This window comes from Myotis yumanensis, unplaced genomic scaffold, assembly GCF_028538775.1.
Source record: "Myotis yumanensis isolate MYYU_CA2020_CCGP unplaced genomic scaffold, mMyoYum1.0.hap1 SCAF_18, whole genome shotgun sequence".
In the NCBI taxonomy this organism is placed as follows: domain Eukaryota; kingdom Metazoa; phylum Chordata; class Mammalia; order Chiroptera; family Vespertilionidae; genus Myotis; species Myotis yumanensis.
The window spans coordinates 26323750-26340680 of record NW_027223769.1 but is presented as its reverse complement, the minus strand read 5'-3'; positions in this window follow the sequence as shown (position 1 = coordinate 26340680).

The following is a 16931-nucleotide window of genomic DNA, read 5'->3' as shown; positions in this document are numbered from 1 at the left end:
GATGGTAAATCCCATTTTTGTGATTCTTTCAGTGTGTGTTATTTATTATCTGGTGAACTTATAGGAGACTTTTGAATAAATAGCACCTATTCAGTTGCCTCCTAATTTCATTGTAATTTTGGATAAACTAGTTGCATGTGAATATTACTTTTGCTGGATATATGTTATATGATATGTTGTTGGCTTCATATGGGGCAAAGCAGTTAATATTTTACTAATAGAAACAAAGGTTTGGGGGAATTAGACAGAGAAGGACCCCATAGGATATTTCAGGGCAAATCTCAGGGCTTAAAACTTGATCTGGTTCCTGGCGCTGGAGAAGTGGCAGTAGTACGGTTTTATAAGTTCAATGAGTGAAAACAACATAAATGGTCTTGCTTTCTCAAAGGGTATGGTTTTAGAGAAGTCTGGTTATTTTAAGAGTTACTGTTCCTTAATTTTTCATTAATCAATGGGAAGATTTTTGATAAACTTTCTCACTGCCAAGTACTGGAGTAGAATAATTAAAATCTAGGTTTGGAGTCTTCTTGGCTTCAGGTTTCAGTATTGACACTTACCAGCTCTGAGATTTAGGACTAGTTGGTTAATGCCTCAAGCCTCAGTGTGTCCTAATCTGTAAAATGAGTCAAGCACCAATTTCCTAGGCAGAACCTCCCCAGTTGTGTGCCTCCCAGACAGAAGGTCTGAGATTTGATCTTTTTAAACCTGTGACCTCAGGCCTCCACTGGTGGGACAAGCTTCCTCAGTTCCATATGTGTTAAGTAGTGGGCAAGTTGAGGAAAAGCCAGTTGTGAGATTCAAAGGATATGATGAAAGTAAAGCCTTTAGCCCTGTGCCTTGGATCTCATAATTGTTCAAAAAAAGCCATAATCTGTTATTACTTATGATACTTGAAAAATTCATCAGATTTCCAGATCATATCTAGGTTATTTTTCCTTTTATTCAATTGTCTTTCACCTGGAATTTTAACATTATAAAGATATATCTGGCAGTTAAACATTAGAGCCATATGTTCTTAATTTAATAATACACATTGGACATATATGTAGTACTTTACAGTAAACAAAATATTTACTACACATATGTGTTAACATTTTAGTATATGGTCCGTACTAATTATGACAAATTTTAACATTTAATTTTGCTGACACTCATTTTCTCTGGTTATCTGTCGAAGACTAAATTTTGAAATTTCATGAGAATGCTAGTCATACACACACACACACACACACACACACGCACACACACGGACACACACACAGACACACACACAAATAATCTATAGACTGTTTCAGTAAAACACTATTTAGTGATAATGATATTTATACATGTTGATAGAGATATAATAATTTGTACTGTTGTGTAATAAAACCACTGATTGGCATTGGGGATAGTCCTTATAATTCCTTCCAGGAACTATAATAGGGGTGAAAAAGTAGAAAACAAAAATGACAGAAACATCTCAAAATGTAGAAAATATAAGTGAAGTTTTCTCTTTTTTTTGTAAGTGAAGTTTTAAAGTGTCATTAGAAATTGAAAAAAACACACAATTGAGATGCCAAGAATTTAAAGATACAAATTTGAAATAAAAATATACTTGAAACTAAATGAAATACCTTGTCAAGTGTAAGTTGTTGTTTAGAAGATAGTAGGACAAAGTAAAAACTTACAAATATGAAGTATATGCTCTTAAAGTATTTTGAAATTGATGGTAATGTTTTCATTGCAAATATTGATCTGTCCTTAAAGTGTACATAAATTTATTTGATCAAAGTGCTTGTTCTATAAACCTGCTTGAGCATATATGGATGATAGAAATTCTTCCCATGACAGATGAAGACATGGACCCCATAAAAAACAAGTGACTTGCCTAAGTTCACACAGCTCATTCATGATGAACAATCAGAACTAGAACCTAAGGAACTCTAATGCAATTTCTACTACTTCACTCCTCCTTTATGGGTGATTTCATGAGCCCTTGAGAAAGTCAAGTGCCTCCTAACTCAGCTAATTGATTCTGTAATTTTTCTGATCAGAGATTCATACCTATGGTTTTATCACTGCTTAGTGTTGTGCAAGTAGCTCAGGCTTTAAGCCAGGAGGACTCGGGTTTAAAATCTAGCACTGACACTCAGGGCTGCCACACTGCACAAACCTAAGGGTGCCATTACAAGGTAGTTTATGTGTATAGGGCCTAGATTAACAAGGGGCTCATAAAGGGCTAGTCAGTCTTGCATATACCTTAATATTAGGAGTAGTATCAGATACTGTTTTTTGATTTTAATGCTGACATGAATAGAATTTTGGACAGGGACATATATGTGTATATGCTTTAGAAATTCTCATAAATACACCTAATAAAAAGCATGTTAATTCAGACTTCCCTATTTGGAAGCTCTCGTAATGGCAACAGGAGTTAGAGTAGTGGCCAGTCTTCTCTCTTTGTCACTCTGCTTTGGAAGTCCTGGCCCTACACTCTATTCAAGATCCTGGTTGAAGGCCTGGCCACCTCTGTTGACATGATGATATACAGGTTGTATGTATGGCCTCTGTTATCACCCAGAGAGCAGGAATGAGTATGGAAGGGCTACTCTAAACACAGGAAGTGTCCCCATCCCAGCTCTGCTCTCCACTTGTCTGATTTTGATGAGAACTTTCTGAGACTCTTCTAGAGCCTCTTCTATTGCCTTTCAGTTTTCAGAACCAGTGTGATCTGAATCTGGTGTCAGAGACAGCAAATCAATGGGAGAGATTGATTTTTAATTTTGTAATATTTTTTCTATTAAGCAAATTAATAACACCATAAAATTGCAAGTCTCTTCCAAATAAAGAAAATGAATGGTTTTCAAACAATTTTGTTTTGCTCCAAACAATATTTGATTCTCCTCTCCCATCTTGCTTCTGCCCCTGAATCTTCCATGTCTCAGCTGCTTTATCCACTCAATCCCTAAAGCCAGATCCTAGGAATCGACTTGATCTCATTTCCTCACATGGCACAGCCAGCCCATTAGCAAGACCTGTCAGTTCTACCTCTAAAAGGGACTCTGAGAGTTTCCAGGTTTTCTCACCTGCACTGCCACCTTTCTGGTCCAAGAGATCTATATAGTCCAAATCACTGCAAGGGCCTTTGAGCTGGCCTCTCTGAATTCTTTTTACTTTCTCACCTATTTCCAAATTACCTTTTACCACTCCTCTGCTTAAAAGCTGCAAAATTTTACGTTACACTTAAAACAAAATCCGAACTCTTTACTTGGCCTATAAATCCTGTGATCTGGCCCTGCTTGTCTATCTCTGTGATTTCAGTTTTGCTCACGATGCTGCAGTTGTCTTGGCCTTCTGTATGTTCTTTGAATCTGCCCTATTTGATCTATTCAGAGCACTTATCTCTTCTAATAGTACTTATTTGTTAATTAGTTTTCCATTTTCCTCTCTAAGTTTAATGAGTAGGACTTTTTTTTTTATGATTTGTTGCTTACTGTGTCTCTAGTATGTAGAATAGTGCCTGGCAACTTTTAGGTACATAACTGTTGGAACAATGAATTAATTGGGTGAGTGATACATTAGAAACCTAGGATTCATCCCACACTTCTCTGCTTTCTACTTGTAATGGTAGTCAAGTCCTGTTGATTTTGTACTTTTGATTTTTCCAGAATCTATCTCCTCTTACCCAACTCTTCTATTACTGCCTAGGTTTATGTCATCAGCACCTAGATAGTTTCCAAACCTCTAGTGAAGGACTGACTCCTGGATATAACATTTTTTCTACTCCAGGAAGAACCAATCAACTACTCTTTGCAACCATGGTATCCCCTACTTTTGCCATAGAATCTCAAAACTTTATCGCACTTTTATTGTATTCATTTGCTTGTACTGTATTATAATCCCGCTGGAGGCAGGGACCACACATTTCTGTGTTTTCATTCTTAATACCTGGCACAGTGCCTGGTATGTAGTAGAGTTCCAGTAAATGTTTGAAGGAAGAGAATGCGTGAATACAAATGAATGAGTCTAGCTAAATGGGGCCATCTCAAAATAGCTACAATAAAATACAAACCTAAAATTTAGGTATATAATTAACAATGTTTTTAAACTTTGAATTTAAAAGTGACTTTAAAGTTCATCTATTACAATTAAATAATGATTAATAAACTTGCTTTTGAGATTACCATGTTCTCTATTCCAATATCTTTAGATAGAGCTCTTAATTTTTTTGGAGATAATTCTATACATAAAAATAAAAAATCAGTCATCCCATATTTTTCTTATAGAGTTATAAAAATAGATAACATAAGGCAAAGAACCCCATGATATACACAAGTTCTAGAAAAATTTTTTTTTGCCCTTTGTATCCTTTGGTGCCTTTTAAACATGTTTCACATATTTATTTATTTATTTATTTATTTAAAAATATATTTTATTGATTTCTTACAGAGAGGAAGGGAGAGAGAGATAGAGAGTTAGAAACATCGATGAGAGAGAAACATCGACCAGCTGCCTCCTGCACATCTCCCACTGGGGATGTGCCCGCAACCCAGGTACACGCCCTTGACCGGAATCGAACCTGGGACCTTTCAGTCCGCAGGCCGACGCTCCATCCACCGAGCCAAACCGGTTTTGGCTGTTTCACATATTTAAAATAATTTAGGAAAACTATGACTAAAACCATTCACACATCCTAGGACCCTAATCTAACCTTAGGTGGTTTGAGTTTCGTCCTTATTTTTGCAACAATACTTACTCCAGGTGTGTCTTTTGTGTTTATATGAAAATCAGTCCATATTGGTTAGTGAACTTTAGGAAGTTGTGACTCTAGTATTTTCAGACAATGAATATCCAGTGTATTTTGCATGTAATTTTTATCTGCTTCCATCAAGTGTAACAATATGTTGAATTTGCCATGGGCCTTTAAAGCTTCGATGTTGTGAAGAGCTCTGCATGACATTTTAAAGAGACTGGACCTTTCATCTGCACAGCAGTAGGGCACCTCACTATAGGGACAAGAAAGGAAAAGAGAGAGAGAGAACATTTCTGAAGCAATAGCAGAAAATAACAGCAGAAGCAATTATTTCATCAAAGGTTGATTTTTTTTTTTTGTATTCCTTTTTTTTCTTTTCCAGATTTCTTAGCTGGAGATTGTCTGCCTGTTGCCTTCATCTCCTGGTGTATGTTTAATTTGCAGGTTTCATATGGTCAAAATGGGGGAGCATTCATAAATGAAAAGATGTTTACTTTAGAAGGTGATGTTATTGAAAATAGCATTTAAATGTATTGGCAAGGGATCTGCAAGTTGGGAACAATGCAAAGAACTGAATGTGGCATTCCCTTCGAGTTCTTAATCTGTTTATTTGCTTGGGGATGTGAACAATGTAGTCACCTTCCTTATGACTTTGCTTCCTCCCTTCCCTCCCATAAACAGTAGTATAATCTTTGACTGCTCTTGGGAAGGAAGGTGAGAGAATTTTCTCTCTCCACCTCTGTGGCTAATATCAACACTTTCTTTTGATTTGGGGTGGGGCTGGGCATTCCTGGCTAATAGCCAATTAGTACCAGTTCTTATGGTATGGACATCATTCTCCTGGCAGTAAAAATAACCAAATATGGGCCATCATCTTTCTTTACTGTGATCCCGCAACATCATCAAGATGAAATGCCTGGGCTTTCCTATTGCAAGAATCTGAATCTCTCGTTCAAAGGAAGCTTAGGAGTCCTTCAGAGAGCTGTATTTTGGAGTTGGGAGGATCATGTCTTCCTCTAGGTCTTAAACTTAGTATTTTTGCCCTGTTCTGCTATTTATTTGCTTTAGTCTTGGATGACGTGCTCTAACTTCTTGTCCATTTTTTTCCCTTCTTCTCCAGGGTGCTAAGAGGATTGATGAAATTATTTTCTTGGGCTTTTGAGGTTTTTGGTGGAAAACACTTCTCATATGAGTTTCCTGTTGATGCCTGTAGTGAGTTACTACAAACTTAGTGACTTAAAGACATACATATTTATTCTCTTACTGTTCTGGAGGCCAGAAGTCCAAAATGAGCCTGATGTGGCTGTGTCAGCAGGGCTGTGTTCCTTCTAGAACAGTGATGGCGAACCTTTTCAGCTCGGCGTGTCAGCATTTTGAAAAACCCTAACTTAACTCTGGTGCCATGTCACATTTAGAAATTTTTTGATATTTGCAACCATAGTAAAACAAAGATTTATATTTTTGATATTTATTTTATATATTTAAATGCCATTTAACAAAGAAAAATCAACCAAAAAAATGAGTTTCGCGTGTCACCTCTGACACGCGTGTCATAGGTTCGCCATCACTGTTCTAGAAGCTCCCAGGGGGGAATCTGTTTCCTTGTCTTTTCTGGCTCTTAGTGACTCTCTGCTTTCCTTAGCTCAGGGTCCCTTCCTCCATCCTCACAGTGCATCACTCCAACCTTTGCTTCCATTGTTCCAGATCCTCCTTCTCAAGATCTTAACTTCCTCACATCTGCAGAGTCCCCATTACCATGTAAAGTAACATATTTACATATTCTGAGGATTAGGATATGCATATCTTTTGGGGCGGCATTATTCAGCTTACCACCCCCTTCAACGTTACACTACATAACATTTTTGTAATTGTCATTCTGTTTCTATTTGTGGATGCATATTTCATTCTATCTTCAACTGGCAATGACTGTAAACTTTTAAATAAATAAGAAAAGTTTTGGTCTCATCTCCAAAGTTCCTCCTAAGAGTCAAATAGTGATCAGCTTCAGGGGAGTAAACTTCTTTCAGGTGTGGTTCCCTACTATTTGGGACTATTTTCTCTGTATCTTTAAGATTCTGAGGAAGCAGAGTTTTAGGATTCAATGCTTTAGGTTCAACTGGATGCCTGGAGGTACAAATATGGAAGGAGCTATGTCTTCTTTTCTTCTTACATTTATTAAAGATCTCTCTTCATTTTGGGGATAATCTCATCTCTGACCAACTGTTCACATAGTTTTAGGAAGATCTCTCCCTGCTTAACACTCCATCCTTTGTTTCCTATAGCACGTTGTGCATACTTTTATTGTAACCCCCATCTATTAGGATTGTAATTATTTGTGTTTTCTAATAAATGGAATTGCTTGAGGGCAGGAATCTTGCTTTATTTACCTTTATCCGCCTCACTAACGTGGTACTTGGTGTAAACATGTTTTTCTGAACTAGTGAATTACTAAACAACCCTGTAGGTTGAAGCCCAAACCTTGAGATCATGAAATCTCCTTTAGCTCCCCATCTCCTCTCTTCATGCTCTCTGTTTTTGTTCACTTCATGCCCTCTCTGTGTTGTACTGCTTTCTGTTCTCCAAACCACATTCCATTTTATTGTTAAACCTGTGTTCCCACTGTGCTAAGGAACAAACTAGTATTTGAGGGGGCTTACTCTGTGCTAGCCTCAGTACAAAGCACTGTATGGGCATTTAATCCTCATAATACTCCTATCTGGTTTACATTTTATGTATAAAACTTCTGAGGCTTGGAGAGGTTACATAACTTTCTTGAGACTACACTGCTAGTAAGGAGTAGATCTGAGATTTGAATTCAAGGGCTCAAGTCTGGAGCCCATGTTGATAACTTCCACTGTTCCTGATAATGGGCTTCTATTCCAAAGGGATTGTTTAGCATTTCTAGAAAACTGCATTCCCTGTGCCCATCGTAATGCTTCTATATATATATTTAGATTGAAATTTGGGTGAGGGTTTTAATCAATAGGTCTCTTTTATGATTGCAAGTCAAACTCTTAAGAAACTATTGAATAGAACCATTCTAGAGAAGTCCTTGGAATCCATTCCCAGCCACACATCTCAATCAGTCATAGCCATGAATGCCTGCAAGTTGATTTCCAAAGAAACAATAGTCATTACATTACTGAACAGAACATTATCCTTCCTTTCCTTGTACTTTGTTGGTATCCAAACTTTTTTTTAAAGCAATGAAACCCATTCTTCAAAAAATATCATGTAGATATAAAATAGACACACACACACACACACACACATATATATACACACATACCCTATATAATAAAAGGCTAATATGCAAATCGACTACACAGTGGAACAACCAGTAGCTATGACATGCACTGGCCACCAGGGGCAGAAGCTCGATGCAGGAGCTGCCCCCTGGTAGTCAGTGCACTCCCACAGGGGGAGCGCTGCTCAGCCAGAAGCCAGGCTCATGACTGGCGAGCACAGTGGCAGTGGCGGTGGCAGCAGTGCTAAGGGTGTCTTACTGCCAGCTTAGGCTCCCTATAGGGAGCGGGCCGAAGCTGTCAGTCGGACATCCCTGAGGGCTTCCGGGTGAGGGACCTCCCAGAGTGCATGAATTTCATGCACCAGGCCGTGTGTGTGTGTGTGTGTGTGTGTGTGTGTGTGTGTGTGTATATATATATATATATATATATATATATATATATATATATATGAATTTTCTATCAGCATGCCCTGCCAGAATTGTTCCATAAATCCCTTTCTCAAGCTTAAGGATATAGCACCCTCTCCTGCAACTTTTCTCTCCCACTGTAATTGCTCCAAATCTTTATGTATTAACTTTGGGCCTGTAGGAAGAACCCAATTGACCTAGGTTTGCAATGGATTTGTGATATATTTATTATTCACTGATATCTTGCCAGTCACTTAGATTGTGTAAATTCAGAATAGTCCTGAGATAGCAAAAGCTGGTGGAAATGTATCTTAAGGACAATAGAAGTTAAATAGGAAGGAAGCTCACATAGGGCCAATGGAGAACTGTTTGTTTTTTAAGAGTCCTCTTGGGGTGACATTGCCTTTGGTGAATCCACAGCCCAGGCCCTGACCTTTCTCCTGCTAGGCTAAGAAATTTGATTTTTTCCACACATTTTGTGACCCAGTTGACTTACTAGTTGAACCAAATGGGTCCTTGGGGTCACTGTTGTTTGGGGCACATTTGAATAGGCACTGTGTGCTTGTCTGAAGCCTTTGTTCTGTGCTTCCATGGCTCAGCAATGCTGTTCTTTAAAAATATATTTTTATTGATTTCAGAGAGGAAAGGAGAGGGAGAGAGAGATAGAAACATCAATGGTGAGAGAGAATCATTGATTGGCTGCCTCCTGCACACCCCCTACTGGGGATTGAGCCTGCAACCTGTCATGTGCCCTTGACCAGAATCGAACCTGGGACCCTTCAGTCTGCAGGCTCTATCCACTGAGTCAAACCCGCTAGGGCAGCAATGCTGGTTTTAATTGACCCATTATATATCCTTAGCTATATTAATACATGCAGCAAGGATATAGTCAAGTATTGCCAACCCAGAGCCTTTTTGCCTCTGCAACAGGAGAGAGTATACCATGTTAGTTAAGAACATAGGTGTTGAGGCCAGAAGGCATGGCTCAGTGGTTGAGTGTCTACCTATGGACCAGGAGGTCTCGGTTCGATTCCCGGTCAGGCCATATGCCCGGGTTGCACGTTCGATCCCTGGTGTGAGGCGTGCAGGAGGCAGCCAGTCAATGATTCTTATCATTGATGTTTCTATCTATCTCTCCCTTTCCCTTCCTCTCTGAAATCAATAATACACACACACAGAACATAGGTGTTGAATTCAATAGGACTTGGTTCAAATTTCTGGCACTGCCACATACAAACTGTGTGACCCTTGCTAATTTCCTTAACTCCTCTAAGCTCATTTTCCCTTGAATAAAGTAAAAACAGCTGAGGTTTGCTGTGAAGATTAAGTGAGATGTAGTGTGTAAAAGTTCTCAGTGCTTGGCACAGGAGATCACTTGGTGACTGCCAATTTCTGGCTTTGCTATTATTTAGGTGGTATCCCATCCTTATTCTCTGATCCAGTTTGTATTGATGTTCAAGTTTAACTTTCAGAGGCTCATCTTGTTTCTCTTCATTTCAGATTCCAGGAGGATGCCTCATTGTGCTTCTGAGAGACTAAACACGGGGTCCCCAGCACAGCTAATTGCTCAGTATCTCCTCTTGTCTGCCATTGAGGAAGTCATGTTGCAAGGGCATCTAATGGTAGTCCCTACTCACATCCGTGTGCAATGCCCACCATTTCCCTTCCTTGAGCCAGGATAGAAGTGGAGACCTCCTGCATGAATGCACAGCCCCCCTTTTTTTTTTGGCTCCTCAGTTGAATCCATCTTTGCTCTGCTGCCCAGGTATGTGTAATATAAACAAATTATATACATAATCCATGCTTGTGGGAAATGCAAATGATATAGAAGTGTGTAAAAATTTGTCTTCCTTTACACTGCCAACCACATTCCTCCCTAGTAGTGTGTATCATTCTAGCATTTTTCTATGCATTTATGTATTTATTATATTAAAAAATGGCATTACACCATTCTTTGGAGACCTGACTTTTCAACTTAACATATCTTGATCTTTTTATGTCAGTATGTACAAATCCTTCACATCCTTTAAAATTTTTGTTTAGTTTTCATATATGGGTGAATCATTATTTACCTTGAGAGTATTGATGACTATTTAGCTTTCCAGTTTTTAATACTAAAAACAACATTTCAGTGAGTATTTTGGGGTTAAAAGGGTTAACATTAAGATACTTCCCAATGTCCTTCTAAAAGCTATGCCACATTATACTCCCATAAACAGTGTTCAAGAAGGCCTATTTCTATTTACAGGTATATCACCACTAATGACTCTTCTTTAGTCTATTTAATTTTTAATAATCTGATGGATAAGCATCTCCTTATTTTAATTTATATTTCTCTGATTACCTGTAAAGTCAAGCTTCTTTTCACAGTTTTTTTTCTTTTTTAATTTTGAATACTGTCAATTATATCTTTTTCTCAGTTTTATTTTGTGTTATTCATCTTTTATATTGCTTAACAGGTGCTCTTTGTATATTATAGATTTTAGCTTTTTCTTAAATACATCAACTGTTTTCTCTAGTTGCTGTCTTTTAATTGTGTTTTTGTATCTTTGGCTATATATAGAAGTTTTAAATTTATCTAGTTTTTGCTTTCTTATTATGAAGTTCATTATATTAATTTGTAAAGGAATGTGAAAGTTTAAAAATTATTCAGTATCCTTTGTGGTGAAAGAGGCCACAATATTTTCAAATCAAACCAACAGGTATTTATTTAATATCTATTATGTGCTCAGTGTGATGGATAATAAAAAAAATGAAATATAAAACACGGTCTCTGCCTTCAGGGCATTTGCATGTGAATCACAAATATTTAGATATACCTTAGAAAATTATATCGGGCATTATTTTAGCTAAGTGCTGAATTTTGTTACAGAAAAAAAATGTTATCAAAAGGAACTAGGTCAATAGAGTAGGCTATGATCATCATAGTAGAAACTTGAATTGGAGTTTAAAGCCCAGGAAAGATTTAGTTATGAGATTATAGGACCTGTGTTTGTTATCTATTGGGTGTCCCCAAAAATGTATACACACTTTACAGCTGAAGCTCAATTGATATTTCTTTCTTTTTATGTTTAACCCATTGTAATTAATAATTATTCAAAGTGTGTATAGATTTTTTGGACACTCTGCATTTCTGTATAAAAAATTATCCCAAAGCTTAGTGGCCTAAAAAAGTACCTATTTAATTTAGCTCATAATGTTGCAGGTTCACAATATCCATTGGGCTCAGCTAGGCAGTTCTGACATGGGCTAAACTTAGCTAATCTTGGCTGGGCTCACTTATAAATCTATAGTCAGCTGATCAATTGCCTGTGCTGACTGTCTCATGATGGCCGCATCTGGGACAGCTGAGATGACTGGGGCCTTTTCTCATATGGGCTCTCAACATCTGGCAGTCTAGCCTGGGTTTGTTTCCATGGTGGGTACAGAAATGCATGAGTTTGAGAATGGGAGCTGCAAGGCTTCTTGTGACCGTGTCTCAGGTTTGGTATACTGCCATTTTTGTGCATTCTATTGATCAAAGCTACAAGACCAGCCGAGATCCAAGGGGTAGGAAAATATACTTTACCTCTTGATGGGAGATGTTAAAGCATTGTGGCCATTTTTGTCGTCTACTACAGAATTCCAATTCAGACTCATGTTAACTGAGTGAGTCAAACCTCACAGTTAGGTGCGATGATCATGCTCAAAATCTGTTTTTCATAAGGTCAGGTAGGAATATAAATAACAGTAGAGTAGTAGTCTGCAAATACCTTTTTATCTTGGCCAAATGTGTATTGGCTTTTAGGGAACTTTTTTTCATCTTATTTTTAAAAAGATTATTAGTAATATGATGTGTGGAATTATAGACGAACCAGAGTGATCTATGATAATCTTGTCTCCCGCCCACTATCTTAAAACACATACTGAAAGGGTGAAGGAGATGTGGTGTTTAGTTATGGCAAAAATGTCATGATCCTAAATGCAAAGCATTAAATAAAGAAAGCTACACATCACAGTTCTCCAGTTTAAAAAGCCAACTTCTAGTCTTGGTTTCTTGTATTCATCTTTATTCTCAAGTAGTTGACTTTACTTGCAATTTATGGTTTAAATCAGCGGTCGCCAACTGGTGGTCCGTGAGGTCCGAAAGGTTGGTGACCGCTGGTTTAAATGATTGTTACAGCCTGGCCAGTGGGGCTCAGCGTCGACCTATGAACCAGGAGGTCATGGTTTGATTCCCGGTCAGGGCACCTGCCGGGGTTGTGGGCTCCATCCCCGGTGTGGGGCATGCAGAAGGCAGCCAATCAATGATTCTCCCTCATCTTTGATGTTTCTATCTCTCTCTCCCTCTCCATTCATTTCTGAAATCAATAAAAATATACTTAAAAATAATAAATGATTGGTATAATTCCTCTTATCTTATTTTGGTCTTATAGTTATAAGTCTAGAAATTTCATCAATTCTTGTTTTCACTGTTTAGAAGTGGCCAATAAGTCATTTCTCTAAGCTTCTCTCCCTTCCAGTGATCATGACAGCTTCTTGGTTCAGACAGGAGATGTGAGGTTTAGGCAGAGCCAAATAGACCTGCTGCTTCATGTCTTCATATAAAGTTGTGGTTCCTTTGGCCAAACCTTTAACTCAGAATGATGCATGAATAATGTCAGGGTGTAACCTAAAACACTATATGTAGAGACTGGTGGCCCGGTGCATGAAATTCATGCACATTAAAAGAGAATTAGTTAGAGGAAATATTTTAATATTGCTATTTGCCCTTTCTCTAAAATAGAAGTGTCAGAGATGAAAGAAAATTAGTAAAATGTATATGAAAATTTTCTTCCTGTCAGAGTCTGGGGCATGCTGCAGGACCCAGAGTCAAGTCCCTGTCCGCCCGTGTGCACCTCGAAATCGCGTGAGACCCAGATCTGGTCGGCCCCATCCCCGTTGGGCGAGATCCAGACCTGGCTGGCCCCACCCCTGTCAAGCCCCGCTGGGGTGGGGGGGGCGCAGCCTCAGGTCCCCAACCCAGAGCTGGGCAGGGGGGGCAGCCTCAGGTCCCCTGTCAGACCCCGCCAGGTGGGGGGTGCAGCTTCAGCCCCTGGCCGGGTGCCAGTTTTTGGGTGCAGCCTCAGGTCCCCTGGTGCACCCTCATGTCCCCTGGCCTGGCACAGGGCAGGGGACGTGGCCTCAGGTTCCATGGTCCAGTACAGGGGCAGGGGGCATGGCCTGAGGTCCCCTGGCTTGGCGCTGGGGCAAGGGGCACAGCCTGAGGTTCCCCGTCAAGCCCCACAGGACAGGGGGTGTGGCCTGAGGTTCCCCGTCAAGCCCCACCTGGTGGGGGGTGCACCCTCAGGTCCCTGGCCTGACACCACGCAGCCTCAGGTCCCTGCTGATCTCTGGTTATGGCTCGTTATGGGAACCCTGCCTCCGCTGTGGGTGCAGCTATCTTGTGTTATGGGAACCCTGCCTATGCTGTGGGTGCAGCCATCTTGTGATGGAGTGAGGGTTAATTTGCATATTACCTCTTTATTATATAGGGTGGTGCTTTTTAAAAATTCAGTGTTATTCCCATTGTTCTCAGTTCTTTCTTATTTAAGGAGCAGAGATACCTTAAGACTTCCATATATTATATATGAAAAGCCTGATTTCCCTCTGATTCTTAAACATGTACAAAATGATGCTAATTAAAATAAATGTGCTGTTCAATAGAGGAACAGTGTATCAAGGTGGAGCTGTCCATGAATGCTGAAGCCAGAATCTTGTTTGAATTAGGAGGATGTCTGCTAAGTTAAGGCACCCTATGGAGATGTGTAAGGCCAGAGCTTCTAGCAGTCCATACTGTCCTTATTGAGAGACATATTTATATCTTCCAGACTAGTAATTAATCACTCAGTAGGTTTTTCTAGGGGGAAATTGTGCACTCACAGAGAATCTTTTTGTACTGCCAGTAACCGCAAAGCATGGGCACAATTAAAATGCTGATTTAATTTATTATATTGAGGTATGGAACAGGAATGTTTAAATGATGTTGACAGGGCCAGAATTTCAGAACCACCTTTTTAAAAATAGAAAACAAATGCCTACCCCCTTTAAATTAAATTATATTAATAACATGTTTCTGTAAGTTGCTTGGAAGCAAAATAAAGCACTTGACAATAATTAAAATTTAAAGATGTTGTATTAGTTGTTGTTAATATGCAGTCTTTGTTAGGGGAAATAATTTCAAAGTGATCTATTTATGAAAATTAAATGGGGAAAATGCCTATTGAGCAAATGCCACTTAATAAGGCTGCTTTTCTTAGAACTGTGGATTCTGAAGTAACTAAAATGTTTTTATATTCCAATAATGGTTTTTATTTTTGATCCTCTCAAAAAGTGTCTTTGTTACTTGACTTTTGATATTTCCACACAGAATTCCATTGTGAAGGGGCTTATAAACTCTAAAAACCAGGAAGGCTTTCATATATCTTGGGGTCTTAGGTAACATGTATTTGCAAAGAGAATTTCATCTGAAATCATTGTGGTTAGTCACTTGGATCTCCTCCAAATACCTCTGCAGGACCAGAAGCCAAATACCTATGCAGGACCATTAGCAGCCTCTAACTAGCTCTCCTCTAATTAATGCTGTGTTCTGGGTCTTAAAATGGCACTTTCCTGGTTTCATACAAACTAGAAAATGCCATGAGATAATGGGATAGTTGTTTGCTCTGCTGTATCACAGTGAGAAGGGAGTTAATAGAGTCACCTCTGTGTGGACTTCATGTGCAGATAATATTCTGAAAAGCTATACATCTCCACTGTTTTGGGGGAACGGCAGTTTCTGACCCTGGTTTAGGTTTTATTTTCTTTTGGCATTGGCACAGATGCATTGGATTTGGGCTTTCAAAGTTGCTATTGAATAAAATCCTTAGATGTTAAAATGATGTGTTTTTCCATAAATGAAATAAACCATAAACGACAGTGTTGTTTCTTACCACATTACTGACATATTTTGTGCACCTTGATAGTGCAATTATAGTGTGGGGATTAACTGACCCCTGTTGGTCTTGATAATTCTGGTGATAGGAGTGCAAATTGGATGGAAGAAATGGAATAGTTTGTCTGCATGTGTTTTTCCACTGGTTAAAATTAAAGCAATAATAGCAGAGTCAACATTTATTTTATGAACATCTATGTGGTGAGAGTTTTCTTCTGGGAAACGTTCCTGATTTAGTGGATAAACTCTTTTGACTTAGGTACTAAATAATAATTAAACATTGCTGATATATTGTTTTCTCTCCTCCCTTTACTCATCCCCACATCCATTTAGTCACCAATTGCTGTGGATTCTGCTCTTTGAATGTTACTATGATCGCCCATTCTTTTCCTCCCTGCCCACTGGCTCTCAAACAGCCATCATTGCCAACATGGATTTGTTTATCTGTCTCCCCTACTAGGCTGTGAACTATTTGAGGGTGCGAATCACATCTTATTTGACTTGGCCATACTGTCTAGCACAGTGGTTCTCAACCTTCCTAATGCCGCGACCCTTTAATACACTTCCTCATGTTGTGGTGACCCCCAATCATAAAATTATTTTCATTGCTACTTCATAACTGTCATTTTGCTACTGTTATGAATCGTAATGTAAATATCTGATATGCAGGATGTATTTTCATTGTTACAAATTGAACATAATTAAAGCAAAGTGGTTAATCACAAAACAATATCCTATATAATAAAAGGGTAATATGCAAATTGACCCTAACAGCAGAACGATGGGAATGACTGGTCACTCTGACACACACTGACCACCAGGGGCCAGACGCTCAATGCAGGAGCTTCCCCCTGGTGGTCAGTGCGCTCCCACAGGGGGAGCTCTGCTCAGCCACAAGCCAGGCTGACGGCTGCCAGCACAGCAGTGGTGGTGGGAGCCTCACCCGCCTCCTCAGCAGTGCTAAGGATGTCCGATTGCAGTTTAGGCCCGCTCCCCGCTGGCAAGTGGACATCCCCCGAGGGCTCCCGGCTGCCAGAGGGATGTCTGACTGCCAGCTTAGGCCCAATCCCCCAGGGAGCAGGCCTAAGCCAGCAGGTGGTCATCCCTCAAGGGGTCCCAGACTGTGAGAGGGCACAGGCCGGGCTGAGGGACCGCCCCCCCCCCCCCCCCCCCCGCCGAGTGCACAAATTTTTGTGCACCGGAACTCTAGGGTAATTATATATGTGATTTCTGATGGTCTTAGGTGATCCTTGTGAAAGGGTTGTTCGACCCCCAGAGGGGTCGCGACTCACAGATTGAGAACCGCTGGTCTAGCATATAGTAGGTGATCAGTATATATATTCATGTGTGAATAATGACTTCTAAATACTAGTAAACCGTTTAATTTAGTCATTCTCAACTGGGAGTGGAGGGTGATTTTGGCTCCCCAAATCCCCAAAAAGGACATTTGGCAATGTCTACAGACACCTTGGTTGTTACAACTCTGTGGTGTGTGTGTGTGTGTGTGTGTGTGTACGTGTGTACTCTACTGGCATCTGGTGGGTAAAGACCAGACATGTTGCTGAACATCCTATAATGCACAGAATTGC